Source organism: Triticum urartu, chromosome 6A (assembly GCF_056163025.1).
Source record: "Triticum urartu cultivar PI428250 chromosome 6A, HENAU_Tu73, whole genome shotgun sequence".
Classification (NCBI taxonomy): domain Eukaryota; kingdom Viridiplantae; phylum Streptophyta; class Magnoliopsida; order Poales; family Poaceae; genus Triticum; species Triticum urartu.
The window spans coordinates 512,982,049-512,996,026 of NC_141878.1; positions in this window are offsets into that span (position 1 = coordinate 512,982,049).

A 13,978-nucleotide genomic window follows, 5' to 3' on the forward strand; every position below is an offset into this window, starting at 1 on the left:
TATGACTTAAACGGTAGTGCCACAAATAAGTGGCACTCTCATTATTAACTTGCATATTTTGGCTTCAATATTATGAATATGTGTATCACTACAACCGAGATACAACAAAAATAGACCACTCATCAAGGGTGCATGACCATAAAAGATATTACTCATATAAATAGAACAACCATTATTCTCTGATTTAAATGAATAACCGTCTCGCATCAAACAAGATCCAGATACAATGTTCATGCTCAACGTGGCACCAAATAACAATTATTTAGGTCTAAAACTAATCCCGACGATAGATGTAGTGGTGGCGTGCCGACGGTGATCCCATCGACTTTGGAACCATTTTCCACGCGCATCGCCACCTCGTCCTCAGCCAATCTTCGTTTAATCTATAGCCCCTGTTTCGAGTTGCAAATATGAGCAACAGAACCAGTATCAAATACCCAGGGATACAACGAGCACTAGTAAGGTACACATCAATAATATGTATATCAAATATACCTTTCACTTTGCCATCCTTCTTATCCGCCAAATACTTGGGGCAGTTCCGCTTCCAGTGACCAGTCCCTTTGCAGTAGAAGCACTCAGTCTCAGGCTTAGGTCCAGACTTGGGCTTCTTCACTTGAGCAGCAAATTGCTTGCCGTTCTTCTTGAAGTTCCCCTTCTTCCCTTTGCCCTTTTTCTTGAAACTAGTGGTCTTGTTAACCATCAACACTTGATGCTCCTTCTTGATTTCTACCTCCACAGCCTTTAGCATCGCGAAGAGCTCGGGAATTGTCGTTTTCATCCCTTGCATATTATACTTCATCACGAAGCCTTTATAGCTTGGTGGTAGTGATTGAAGAACTCTGTCAATGACACTATCATCAGGAAGATTAACTCCAAGCTGAGTCAAGTGGTTGTGGTACCCAGACATTCTGAGTATGTGTTCGCTGACAGAACTATTTGCCTCCATTTTACAGCTATAGAACTTGTTGGGGACTTCATATCTCTCAACTCGGGCATTTGCTTGAAATATTAACTTTAACTCCTGGAACATCTTATATGCTCCATGACGTTCAAAACGTCTTTGAAGTCCCGATTCTAAGCCGTAAAGCATGGCACACTGAACTATCGAGTAGTCATCAACTTTGCTCTGCCAGACATTCATAACGTCTGGAGTTGCTCCTGCATCGGGTCTTGCACCTAGCGGTGCTTCCAGGACGTAATTCTTTTGTGCAGCAATGAGGATACTCCTCAAGTTACGGACTCAGTCCGTGTAGTTGCTACCATCATATTTCAACTTAGCTTCCTCTAGGAACGCATTAAAATTCAAGGGAACGGTAGCACATGCCATTACTACAACAACATAGACATGCAAATACTATCAGGTACTAAGTTCATGATAAATTAAAGTTCAATTAATCATATTACTTAAGAACTCCCACTTAGATAGACATCCCTCTAGTCATCTAAATGATCATGTAATCCACATCAACTAAACCATGTCCGATCATCACGTGAGATGGAGTAGTTTTCAATGGTGAACATCACTATGTTGATCATATCTACTATATGATTCACGTTCGACCTTTCGGTCTCCGTGTTCCGAGGACATATCTGCGTATGCTAGGCTCGTCAAGTTTAACCCGAGTATTTTGCATGTGCAAAACTGGCTTGCACCCGTTGTATGTGAACGTAGAGCTTATCACACCCGATCATCACGTGGTGTCTCGGCTCGACGAACTATAGCAACGGTGCATACTCAGGGAGAACACTTGTACCTTGAAATTTAATGAGGGATCATCTTATAATAAACGATAAACATCACATGCAATCAAAATATGTGACATGATATGGCCATCATCATCTTGTGCCTTTGATCTCCATCTCCAAAGCACCATCATGATCTCCATCGTCACCGGCGTGACACCTTGATCTCCATCGTAGCCTTGCTTCTACAACTATCGCTACCGCTTAGTGATAAAGTAAAGAAATTACATGGCGATTGCATTTCATACAATAAAGCAACGACCATTAGGCTCCTGCCAGTTGCCGATAACTTTTACAAAACATGTTCATGTCATACAAAAATTTATTTCTCATCACGTCTTGACCATATTACATCACAACATGCCCTGCAAAAACAAGTTAGATGTCCTCTACTTTGTTGTTGCAAGTTTTACGTGGCTGCTACGGGCTTCTAGCAAGAACCGGTCTTACCTACGCATCAAAACCACAATGATTTTTCATCAAGTGTGCTTTTTTAATCTTCAACAAGGACTAGCCGTAGTCAAACTCGATTCAACTAAAGTTGGAGAAACAGACACCCGCTAGCCACCTATGTGCGAAGTGTTGGGTTTCGTAGTAATTTCAAAAAATTTCCTACGCTCACGCAAGATCATGTGATGCACAGCAACGAGGGGGAGAGTGTTGTCTACGTACCCAACGCAGACCGACTGCGGAAGCGATGACACGACGTAGAGGAAGTAGTCGTACGTCTTCACGATCCAACCGATCAAGCACCGAAACTACGACACCTCCGAGTTCGAGCACACGTTCAGCTCGATGACGATCCCCGGACTCCGATCCAGCAAAGTGTCGGGGAAGAGTTCCGTCAGCACGACGGCGTGGTGACGATCTTGATGTACTACAGCAGCAGGGCTTCGCCTAAACTCCGCTACAGTATTATCGAGGTATATGGTGGCAGGGGGCACCGCACACGGCTAAGGAATAGATCTCAAGGATCAACTTGTGTGTCTAGAGGTGTCCCCTGCCTCCGTATATAAAGGAGTAGAGGGGGGGAGGCTGGCCGGCCAAGGAGGGAGGCGCAGGAGGAGTCCTACTCCATCCGGGAGTAGGACTCCCCTCCAATCCTATTCCAACTAGGATTCCCCAAAGGGGGAAAGAGGGAGAAGGGTGGCCGGCCACCTCTCCTAGTCCTAATAGGACTAGGGGAAGGGGGGAGGCGCGCAGCCCTTGTGGGCAGCCCTTTCACCTTTCCACTAAGGCCCATGAAGGCCCATATGGCTCCCGGGGGGTTCCGGTAACCTCCCGGTAACCCGGTAAAATCCCGATTTCACCCGGAACACTTCCGATGTCCAAACATAGGCTTCCAATATATCAATCTTTACGTCTAGACCATTTCGAGACTCCTCGTCATGTCCGTGATCACATCCGGGACTCCGAACAATCTTCGGTACATCAAAATGTATAAACTCATAATGAAACTGTCATCGTAACCTTAAGCGTGCGGACCCTACGGGTTCGAGAACAATGTAGACATGACCGAGACATGTCTCCGGTCAATAACCAATAGCGGGACCTGGATGCCCATATTGGCTCCTACATATTCTACGAAGATCTTTATCGGTCAGACCGCATAACAACATACGTTGTTCCCTTTGTCATCGGTATGTTACTTGCCCGAGATTCGATCGTCGGTATCCAATACCTAGTTCAATCTCGTTACCGGCAAGTCTCTTTACTCGTTCCGTAATACATCATCTCACAACTAACATATTAGTTGTAATGCTTGCAAGGCTTATGTGATGTGTATTACCGAGAGGGCCCAGAGATACCTCTCCGACAATCGGAGTGACAAATCCTAATCTCGAAATACGCCAACCCAACATGTACCTTTGGATACACCTGTAGTACTCCTTTATAATCACCCAGTTACGTTGTGACGTTTGGTAGCACCCAAAGTGTTCCTCCGGCAAACGGGAGTTGCATAATCTCATAGTCATAGGAACATGTATAAGTCATGAAGAAAAGCAATAGCAACATACTAAACGATCGGGTGCTAAGCTAATGGAATGGGTCATGTCAATCAGATCATTCAACTAATGATGTGACCTCGTTAATCAAATAACAACTCATTGTTCATGGTTAGGAAACATAACCATCTTTGATTAACGAGCTAGTCAAGTAGAGGCATACTAGTGACACTTTGTTTGTCTATGTATTCACACATGTATTATGTTTCCGGTTAATACAATTATAGCATGAATAATAAACATTTATCATGATTATAAGGAAATAAATAATAACTTTATTATTGCCTCTAGGGCATATTTCCTTCAGTCTCCCACTTGCACTAGAGTCAATAATCTAGATTACACTGTAATGATTCTAACACCCATGGAGCCTTGGTGCTGATCATGTTTTGCTCATGGAAGAGGCTTAGTCAACGGGTCTGCAACATTCAGATCCGTATGTATCTTGCAAATCTCTATGTCTCCCACCTGGACTAGATCCCGGATGGAATTGAAGCGTCTCTTGATGTGTTTGGTCCTTTTGTGAAATCTGGATTCCTTTGCCAAGGCAATTGCACCAGTATTGTCACAAAAGATTTTCATTGGACCCGATGCACTAGGTATGACACCTAGATCGGATATGAACTCCTTCATCCAGACTCCTTCGTTCGCTGCTTCCGAAGCAGCTATGTACTCCGCTTCACATGTAGATCCCGCTACGACGCTTTGTTTAGAACTGCACCAACTGACAGCTGCACCGTTTAATGTAAACACGTATCCGGTTTGCGATTTAGAATCGTCCGGATCAGTGTCAAAGCTTGCATCAACGTAACCTTTTACGGTGAGCTCTTTGTCACCTCCATATACGAGAAACATATCCTTAGTCCTTTTCAGGTATTTCAGGATGTTCTTGACCGCTGTCCAGTGATCCACTCCTGGATTACTTTGGTACCTCCCTGCTAAACTTATAGCAAGGCACACATCAGGTCTGGTACACAGCATTGCATACATGATAGATCATATGGCTGATGCATAGGGAACATCTTTCATATTCTCTCTATCTTCTGCAGTGGTCGGGCATTGAGTCTTACTCAACTTCACACCTTGTAACACAGGCAAGAATCCTTTCTTTGCTTGATCCATTTTGAATTTCTTCAAAATCTTGTCAAGGTATGTGCTTTGTGAAAGTCCAATTAAGCGTCTTGATCTATCTCTATAGATCTTAATGCCTAATATGTAAGCAGCTTCACCGAGGTCTTTCATTGAAAAACTTTTATTCAAGTATCCTTTTATGCTATCCAGAAATTCTATATCATTTCCAATCAGCAATATGTCATCCACATATAATATTAGAAATGCTACAGAGCTCCCACTCACTTTCTTGTAAATACAGGCTTCTCCAAAATTCTGTATAAAACCAAATGCTTTGATCACACTATCAAAGCGTTTATTCCAACTCCGAGAGGCTTGCAGCAGTCCATAAATAGATCGCTGGAGCTTGCACACTTTGTTAGGTCCCTTTGGATCGACAAAACCTTCTGGTTGCATCATATACAACTCTTCTTCCAGAAATCCATTCAGGAATGCAGTTTTGACATCCATCTGCCAAATTTCATAATCATAAAATGCGGCAATCGCTAACATGATTCAGACAGACTTAAGCATCGCTACGGGTGAGAAGGTCTCATCGTAGTCAATTCCTTGAACTTGTCGAAAAGCTTTTGCGACAAGTCGAGCTTTGTAGACAGTAACATTACCATCAGCGTCAGTCTTCTTCTTAAAGATCCATTTATTCTCAATTGCTTGCCGATCATCGGGCAAGTCAACCAAAGTCCATACTTTGTTCTCATACATGGATCCCATCTCAGATTTCATGGCTTCAAGCCACTTTGCGGAATCTGGGCTCACCATCGCTTCTTCATAGTTCGTAGGTTCATCATGATCTAGTAGCATGACTTCCAGAACTGGATTTCCGTACCACTCTGGTGCGGATCTTACTCTGGTTGATCTACGAGGTTCAGTAGTATCTTGTTCTGAAGTTTCATGATCATTATCATTAGCTTCCTCACTTATTGGTGTAGGTGTCGCAGAAACAGTTTTCTATGATGCACTACTTTCCAACAAGGGAGCAGGTACAGTTACCTCGTCAAGTTCTACTTTTCTCCCACTCACTTCTTTCGAGAGAAACTCCTTCTCAAGAAAGTTTCCGAATTTAGCAACAAAAGTCTTGCCTTCGGATCTGTGATAGAAGGTGTATCCAATAGTTTCTTTTGGATATCCTATGAAGACACATTTCTCCGATTTGGGTTCGAGCTTATCAGGTTGAAGCTTTTTCACATAAGCATCGCAGCCCCAAACTTTCAGAAACGACAACTTTGGTTTCTTGACAAACCATAGTTCATAAGGTGTCGTCTCAACGGATTTTGATGGTGCCCTGTTTAACGTGAATGCGGCCGTCTCTAGAGCGTATCCCCAAAATGATAGCGGTAAATCAGTAAGAGACATCATAGATCGCACCATATCTAGTAAAGTACGATTACGACGTTCGGACACACCATTACGCTGTGGTGTTCCGGGTGGCGTGAGTTGCGAAACTATTCCACAGTTTTTCAAATGTACACCAAACTCATAACTCAAATATTCTCCTCCACGATCAGATCGTAGAAACTTTATTTTCTTGTTACGATGATTTTCAACTTCACTCTGAAATTCTTTGAACTTTTCAAATGTTTCAGACTTATGTTTCATTAAGTAGATATATCCATATCTGCTTAAATCATCTGTGAAGGTGAGAAAATAACGATATCCGCCACGAGCCTCAATATTCATCGGACCACATACATCGGTATGTATGATTTCCAACAAATCTGTTGCTCTCTCCATAGTACCGGAGAACGGTGTTTTAGTCATCTTGCCCATGAGGCACGGTTCGCAAGTACCAAGTGATTCATAATCAAGTAGTTCCGAAAGTCCATCAGTATGGAGTTTCTTCATGCGCTTTATACCGATATGACCTAAACGATAGTGCCACAAATAAGTTGCACTTTCATTATTAACTCTGCATCTTTTGGCTTCAACATTATGAATATGTGTATTACTACTATCGAGATTCAATAAAAATAGACCACTCTTCAAGGGTGCATGACCATAAAAGATATTACTCATATAAATAGAACAACCATTATTCTCTGATTTAAATGAATAACCATCTCGCATTAAACAAGATCCAGATATAATGTTCATGCTCAACGCTGGCACCAAATAACAATTATTTAGGTCTAATATTAAACCCGAAGGTAGATGTAGAGGTAGCGTGCCGACCGCGATCACATCGACTTTGGAACCGTTTCCCACGCGCATCGTCACCTCGTCCTTAGCCAATCTTCGCTTAATCCGTAGCCCCTGTTTCGAGTTGCAAATATTAGCAACAGAACCAGTATCAAATACCCAGGTGCTACTGCGAGCATTAGTAAGGTACACATCAATAACATGTATATCACATATACCTTTGTTCACCTTGCCATCCTTCTTATCCGCCAAATACTTGGGGCAGTTCCGCTTCCAGTGACCAGTCTGCTTGCAGTAAAAGCACTCAGTTTCAGGCTTAGGTCCAGACTTGGGTTTCTTCTCTTGAGAAGCAACTGGCTTGCCGTTCTTCTTGAAGTTCCCCTTCTTCTTTCCTTTGCCCTTTTTCTTGAAACTAGTGGTCTTGTTGACCATCAACACTTGATGCTCTTTCTTGATTTCTACCTCCGCAGCTTTCAGCATCGCGAAGAGCTCGGGAATAGTCTTGTTCATCCCTTGCATATTATAGTTCATCACGAAGCTCTTGTAGCTTGGTGGCAGTGATTGGAGAATTCTGTCAATGACGCAATCATCTGGAAGATTAACTCCTAATTGAATCAAGTGATTATTATACCCAGACATTTTGAGTATATGCTCACTGACAGAACTGTTCTCCTCCATCTTGCAGCTATAGAACTTATTGGAGACTTCATATCTCTCAATCCGGGCATTTGCTTGAAATATTAACTTCAAGTCCTGAAACATCTCATATGCTCCATGACGTTCAAAACGTCGTTGAAGTCCCGATTCTAAGCCGTAAAGCATGGCACACTGAACTATCGAGTAGTCATCAGCTTTGCTCTGCCAGACGTTCATAACATCTGGTGTTGCTCCAGCAGCAGGCCTGGCACCCAGCGGTGCTTCCAGGACGTAATTCTTCTGTGCAGCAATGAGGATAATCCTCAAGTTACGGACCCAGTCCGTGTAATTGCTACCATCATCTTTCAACTTTGCTTTCTCAAGGAACGCATTAAAATTCAACGGAACAACAGCACGAGCCATCTATCTACAATCAACATAAACAAGCAAGATACTATCAGGTACTAAGTTCATGATAAATTTAAGTTCAATTAATCATATTACTTAAGAACTCCCACTTAGATAGACATCCCTCTAATCCTCTAAGTGATCACGTGATCCAAATCAACTAAACCATGTCCGATCATCACGTGAGATGGAGTAGTTTCATCGGTGAACATCATTATGTTGATCATATGTACTATATGATTCACGCTCGACCTTTCGGTCTCCGTGTTCCGAGGCCATATCTGTATATGCTTGGCTCGTCAAGTATAACCTGAGTATTCCGCGTGTGCAACTGTTTTGCACCCGTTGTATTTGAACGTAGAGCCTATCACACCCGATCATCACGTGGTGTCTCAGCACGAAGAACTTTCGCAACGGTGCATACTCAGGGAGAACACTTCTTGATAATTTAGTGAGAGATCATCTTATAATGCTACCGTCAATCAAAGCAAGATAAGATGCATAAAAAGATAAACATCACATGCAATCAATATAAGTGATATGATATGGCCATCATCATCTTGTGCCTGTGATCTCCATCTCCGAAGCACCGTCATGATCACCATCGTCACCGGCGCGACACCTTGATCTCCATCGTAGCATCGTTGTCGTCCCGCCAATCTTATGCTTCCACGACTATCACTACCGTTTAGTAATAAAGTAAAGCATTACATCGCGATTGCATTGCATACAATAAAGCGACAACCATATGGCTCCTGCCAGTTGCCGATAACTTGGTTACAAAACATGATCATCTCATACAACAAAATTCAGCATCATGCTTTGACCATATCACATCACAATATGCCCTGCAAAAACAAGTTAGACGTCCTCTACTTTGTTGTTGCAAGTTTTACGTGGCTGCTACGGTCTTAAGCAAGAACCAATCTCACCTACGCATCAAAACCACAACGATAGTTTGTCAAATAGACTCCGTTTTAACCTTCGCAAGGACCGGGCGTAGCCATACTTGGTTCAACTAAAGTTGGAGAGACAGTCACCCGCAAGCCATCTATGTGCAAAGCACGTCGAGGGAACCGGTCTCGCGTAAGCGTACGCGTAAGGTTGGTCTGGGTCGTCTCGTCCAACAATACCGCCGAACCAAAGTATGACATGCTGGTAGGCAGTATGACTTGTATCGTCCACAACTCCCTTGTGTTCTACTCGTGCATATAACATCAACATAAATAACCTAGGCTCGGATGCCACTGTTGGGTTTCGTAGTAATTTCAAAAAATTTCCTACGCTCACGCAAGATCATGTGATGCACAGCAACGAGGGGGAGAGTGTTGTCTACGTACCCAACGCAGACCGACTGCGGAAGCGATGACACGACGTAGAGGAAGTAGTCGTACGTCTTCACGATCCAACCGATCAAGCACCGAAACTACGACACCTCCGAGTTCGAGCACACGTTCAGCTCGATGACGATCCCCGGACTCCGATCCAGCAAAGTGTCGGGGAAGAGTTCCGTCAGCACGACGGCGTGGTGACGATCTTGATGTACTACAGCAGCAGGGCTTCGCCTAAACTCCGCTACAGTATTATCGAGGTATATGGTGGCAGGGGGCACCGCACACGGCTAAGGAATAGATCTCAAGGATCAACTTGTGTGTCTAGAGGTGTCCCCTGCCTCCGTATATAAAGGAGTAGAGGGGGGGAGGCTGGCCGGCCAAGGAGGGAGGCGCAGGAGGAGTCCTACTCCATCCGGGAGTAGGACTCCCCTCCAATCCTATTCCAACTAGGATTCCCCAAAGGGGGAAAGAGGGAGAAGGGTGGCCGGCCACCTCTCCTAGTCCTAATAGGACTAGGGGAAGGGGGGAGGCGCGCAGCCCTTGTGGGCAGCCCTTTCACCTTTCCACTAAGGCCCATATGGCTCCCGGGGGGTTCCGGTAACCTCCCGGTAACCCGGTAAAATCCCGATTTCACCCGGAACACTTCCGATGTCCAAACATAGGCTTCCAATATATCAATCTTTACGTCTAGACCATTTCGAGACTCCTCGTCATGTCCGTGATCACATCCGAGACTCCGAACAATCTTCGGTACATCAAAATGTATAAACTCATAATGAAACTGTCATCGTAACCTTAAGCGTGCGGACCCTACGGGTTCGAGAACAATGTAGACATGACCGAGACATGTCTCCGGTCAATAACCAATAGCGGGACCTGGATGCCCATATTGGCTCCTACATATTCTACGAAGATCTTTATCGGTCAGACCGCATAACAACATACGTTGTTCCCTTTGTCATCGGTATGTTACTTGCCCGAGATTCGATCGTCGGTATCCAATACCTAGTTCAATCTCGTTACCGGCAAGTCTCTTTACTCGTTCCGTAATACATCATCTCACAACTAACATATTAGTTGTAATGCTTGCAAGGCTTATGTGATGTGTATTACCGAGAGGGCCCAGAGATACCTCTCCGACAATCGGAGTGACAAATCCTAATCTCGAAATACGCCAACCCAACATCTACCTTTGGAGACACCTGTAATGCTCCTTTATAATCACCCAGTTACGTTGTGACGTTTGGTAGCACCCAAAGTGTTCCTCCGGCAAACGGGAGTTGCATAATCTCATAGTCATAGGAACATGTATAAGTCATGAAGAAAAGCAATAGCAACATACTAAACGATCGGGTGCTAAGCTAATGGAATGGGTCATGTCAATCAGATCATTCAACTAATGATGTGACCTCGTTAATCAAATAACAACTCATTGTTCATGGTTAGGAAACATAACCATCCTTGATTAACGAGCTAGTCAAGTAGAGGCATACTAGTGACACTTTGTTTGTCTATGTATTCACACATGTATTATGTTTCCGGTTAATACAATTATAGCATGAATAATAAACATTTATCATGATTATAAGGAAATAAATAATAACTTTATTATTGCCTCTAGGGCATATTTCCTTCACGAAGGACGTCGATAGAACCAGTCTCATGAACGCGGTCATGTAATGTTGGTTCGGGCCGCTTCATCCAACAATACCGCCGAATTAAAATAAGACGTTGGTGGTAAGCAGTATGACTATCATCATCCACAACTCTTTGTGTTCTACTCATGCATATAACATCTACGCATAGACCTGGCTTGGATGCCACTGTTGGGGAACATAGTAATTCTAAAATTTCTACGATCACGCAAGATCTAACTAGGAGATGCATAACAATGAGAGGGGAGAGTGTTTCCTCGTACCCTCGTAGACCGAAAGCAGAAGCGTTTAGTAACGCAATTGATGTAGTCGAATGTCTTCACAATCCAACCGATCCAAGCACCAAACGTACGACACATCCGTGTTCAGCACACGTTCGACACGATGACGTCCCTCGAGCTCTTGATCAAGTTGAGAACGAGGGAGAGTTCTGTCAGCACGACAACGTGGCGACGATGATGATGAAGTTATCGGCGTAGGGCTTCACCTAAGCACTACGACGATATGACCGAGGTGTTGAACTGTGGAGGGGGGCACCGCACACGGCTAAGAGATTGTCTGTTGTGCTTTGGGGTGCCCCCGCCCACGTATATAAAGGAGGGGGGAGGAGGAGGTCGACCAAGACACTATGTTTAACTTCATATCGTGATCTTTTGTATGTTTAACTGTAGAGGCTTACTAGGGACACTGTGTTTTGTCTATGTATCCACACATGTATGAAGTTTCCGGTTAATACAATTCTAGCATGAATAATAAACATTTATCATGATATAAAGAAATATAAATAGCAACTTTATTATTGCCTTTAGGGCATATTTCCTTCACTCGCAGGCTCTCTTGTGTCTTTGTTGTGGACTTGTGGTCAAAGCATCATGGCGTGCCAACGCAAGGAGCTCACGGAGAGCGTGTCCATGACACCGCGGTTGGCTTGGTGAGGCCAGTGGCTCGGCGTGGGTCGCTGGCTTTGAACAGGATGTCAAAGCGCTTGTCGGAGGGACCGTCGCCAGCACTCCCACGGGAGGGAGAGGGCACATCGAAGAATGGGTTGGTGGAACGGGAGAAGTGCATCCCCCCGCGCTCGAGGCCGCCGCCATGTCCACGCTTCTTCCACTCTCAAGGCCGCCGCCGTTGGGGCCAGCTCCTCGTACTTCGGCAGCCGCTACCAGCGACCTTGCGTGCTCCTCCCACCGAGGCCGCTGCGGGATTCCTCGTCTCGCGGCAACTGGGGATGTGCGTGGCGGATGCGGTGGTTGTCGGGTGGAATCCCACGGCTGCCGCAGGATCTGCCGCTCTCCTTGGCCGGTGCCCGGGCTGCGGAGCTCCTCGTAGCCGCTGATGCTCATGGCGGATCGAATCTACAATTGAATGGGAATCCTTAACATATACAAAGTATAATTTGAACTCAAGTAAGGCCACGTAATACTAAATCCTCGGAGATAGTTGTAAACATCGGATCAATCTGGAGCTCCTTTCCCTCCTTCAGTGCATATACACCCCATTGCCATACCGAGCGTGACGTGACTGTAAGCCGACGTGGCCATGGCGCGACGAGGGATGGGGGAGACACTGTGGTGATGTATCTGGCACGAACGTGGATGGGAAAGCAGATGTGAGCTAGGGGAAGGCGGCGCAGCAACGAACGGAACGACATGTAGATTGGGGAGGGATGGGATTCGTGGTGGGAAATGATCTCGGCGTCCGTGAATCATGGATGTTTTGATGAAGGAGTTTCCTTTTTTACATGTTCATGTGGGAGGAGGTATGCTATGAGTCGGAGCGGATGAACGAAATGACAATACCTACCATCACGACCGCAGACTCCTCCTTTAGAAGTAGAGAAAAAAGTAACACTTCCATATTAAGATTTGTTTGTCATGGTTTACTTGTTAATCTTTTTAAATCCTTTATTTGTTTCCCGAAAATATATTATTTTTTTCCTAAAGCAAATTGCATTAATGAGAGAGATCGGTTGATTTGGATAAGTTAGGAAAGTTAGATCCGTGATCTTTTGTATGTTTGGAAAGTGCTGATTTTTTAAAGAAAATAGTGAAGTAAAAAATAAATCAATGGATAAGAAAATCCATGGGAGGGGGTGGTGGGAGGTGGAAGGAAATAAAACCGGACGAAAATAAAACCGGAGTACCAGGCTACCAACTGCTCCATTAGGAGTAGAGATGAGAACGTCTTGTCGTAGTGGATCTGTTAAACTGGTTATAAGTGGAGTTCGTATGTGACACACTCTGCGTCAAAATGATGCGCATTCGCACAAGCAAGTCTTTCACGAGCGCCGATTGGGCCGGCCCATTGAAGTGCGCGGCAAAAACCAGGTGAAAATCGCAAAAAGGGTAGCTGGGATTGGAACACAAGACTACCAACTTGTGTTTACATGCTACTAGCCACTACGACAGAAGAGCTCGCCGGACCAACGTACAATGAAACTCTAAAAGAACAAACGAAACTATAAGACTTAACACTGCTTGAAAATATCCTTTACAAATTTTAAAATTTTAATTAAAATTTTGAATGTATGATTATTTTTTGACAAAAGCAATTAATTTTATGATATCACGAACAAATTTTAAATTTCCAAACATTTTTCGTAAATATGAACATTTTTAGAATTTGTGAACAATTTTCTAAAGCACGAATATTTTTTAAAATTTAAGAACAAATTTTGAAACAGAGAACATTTTCGAAAATGCCAAACAAATTTGGAAGCACAAACATCTATTGAATACATGAACGAAAAATTGAAATCCAGAGCATTTTTTGAAATCTTTGAACAAATTTTTGTTAAACACGAACATTTTTTTTATAAAAATGCAATCTTTTATTTTATAAAATCATGGGTTTGAAAGGCAAACAAATTTCGTATATTTTGAACATTTTTTATTTTGCATTTTTTGAACTCCCTGCAAAAATGCGA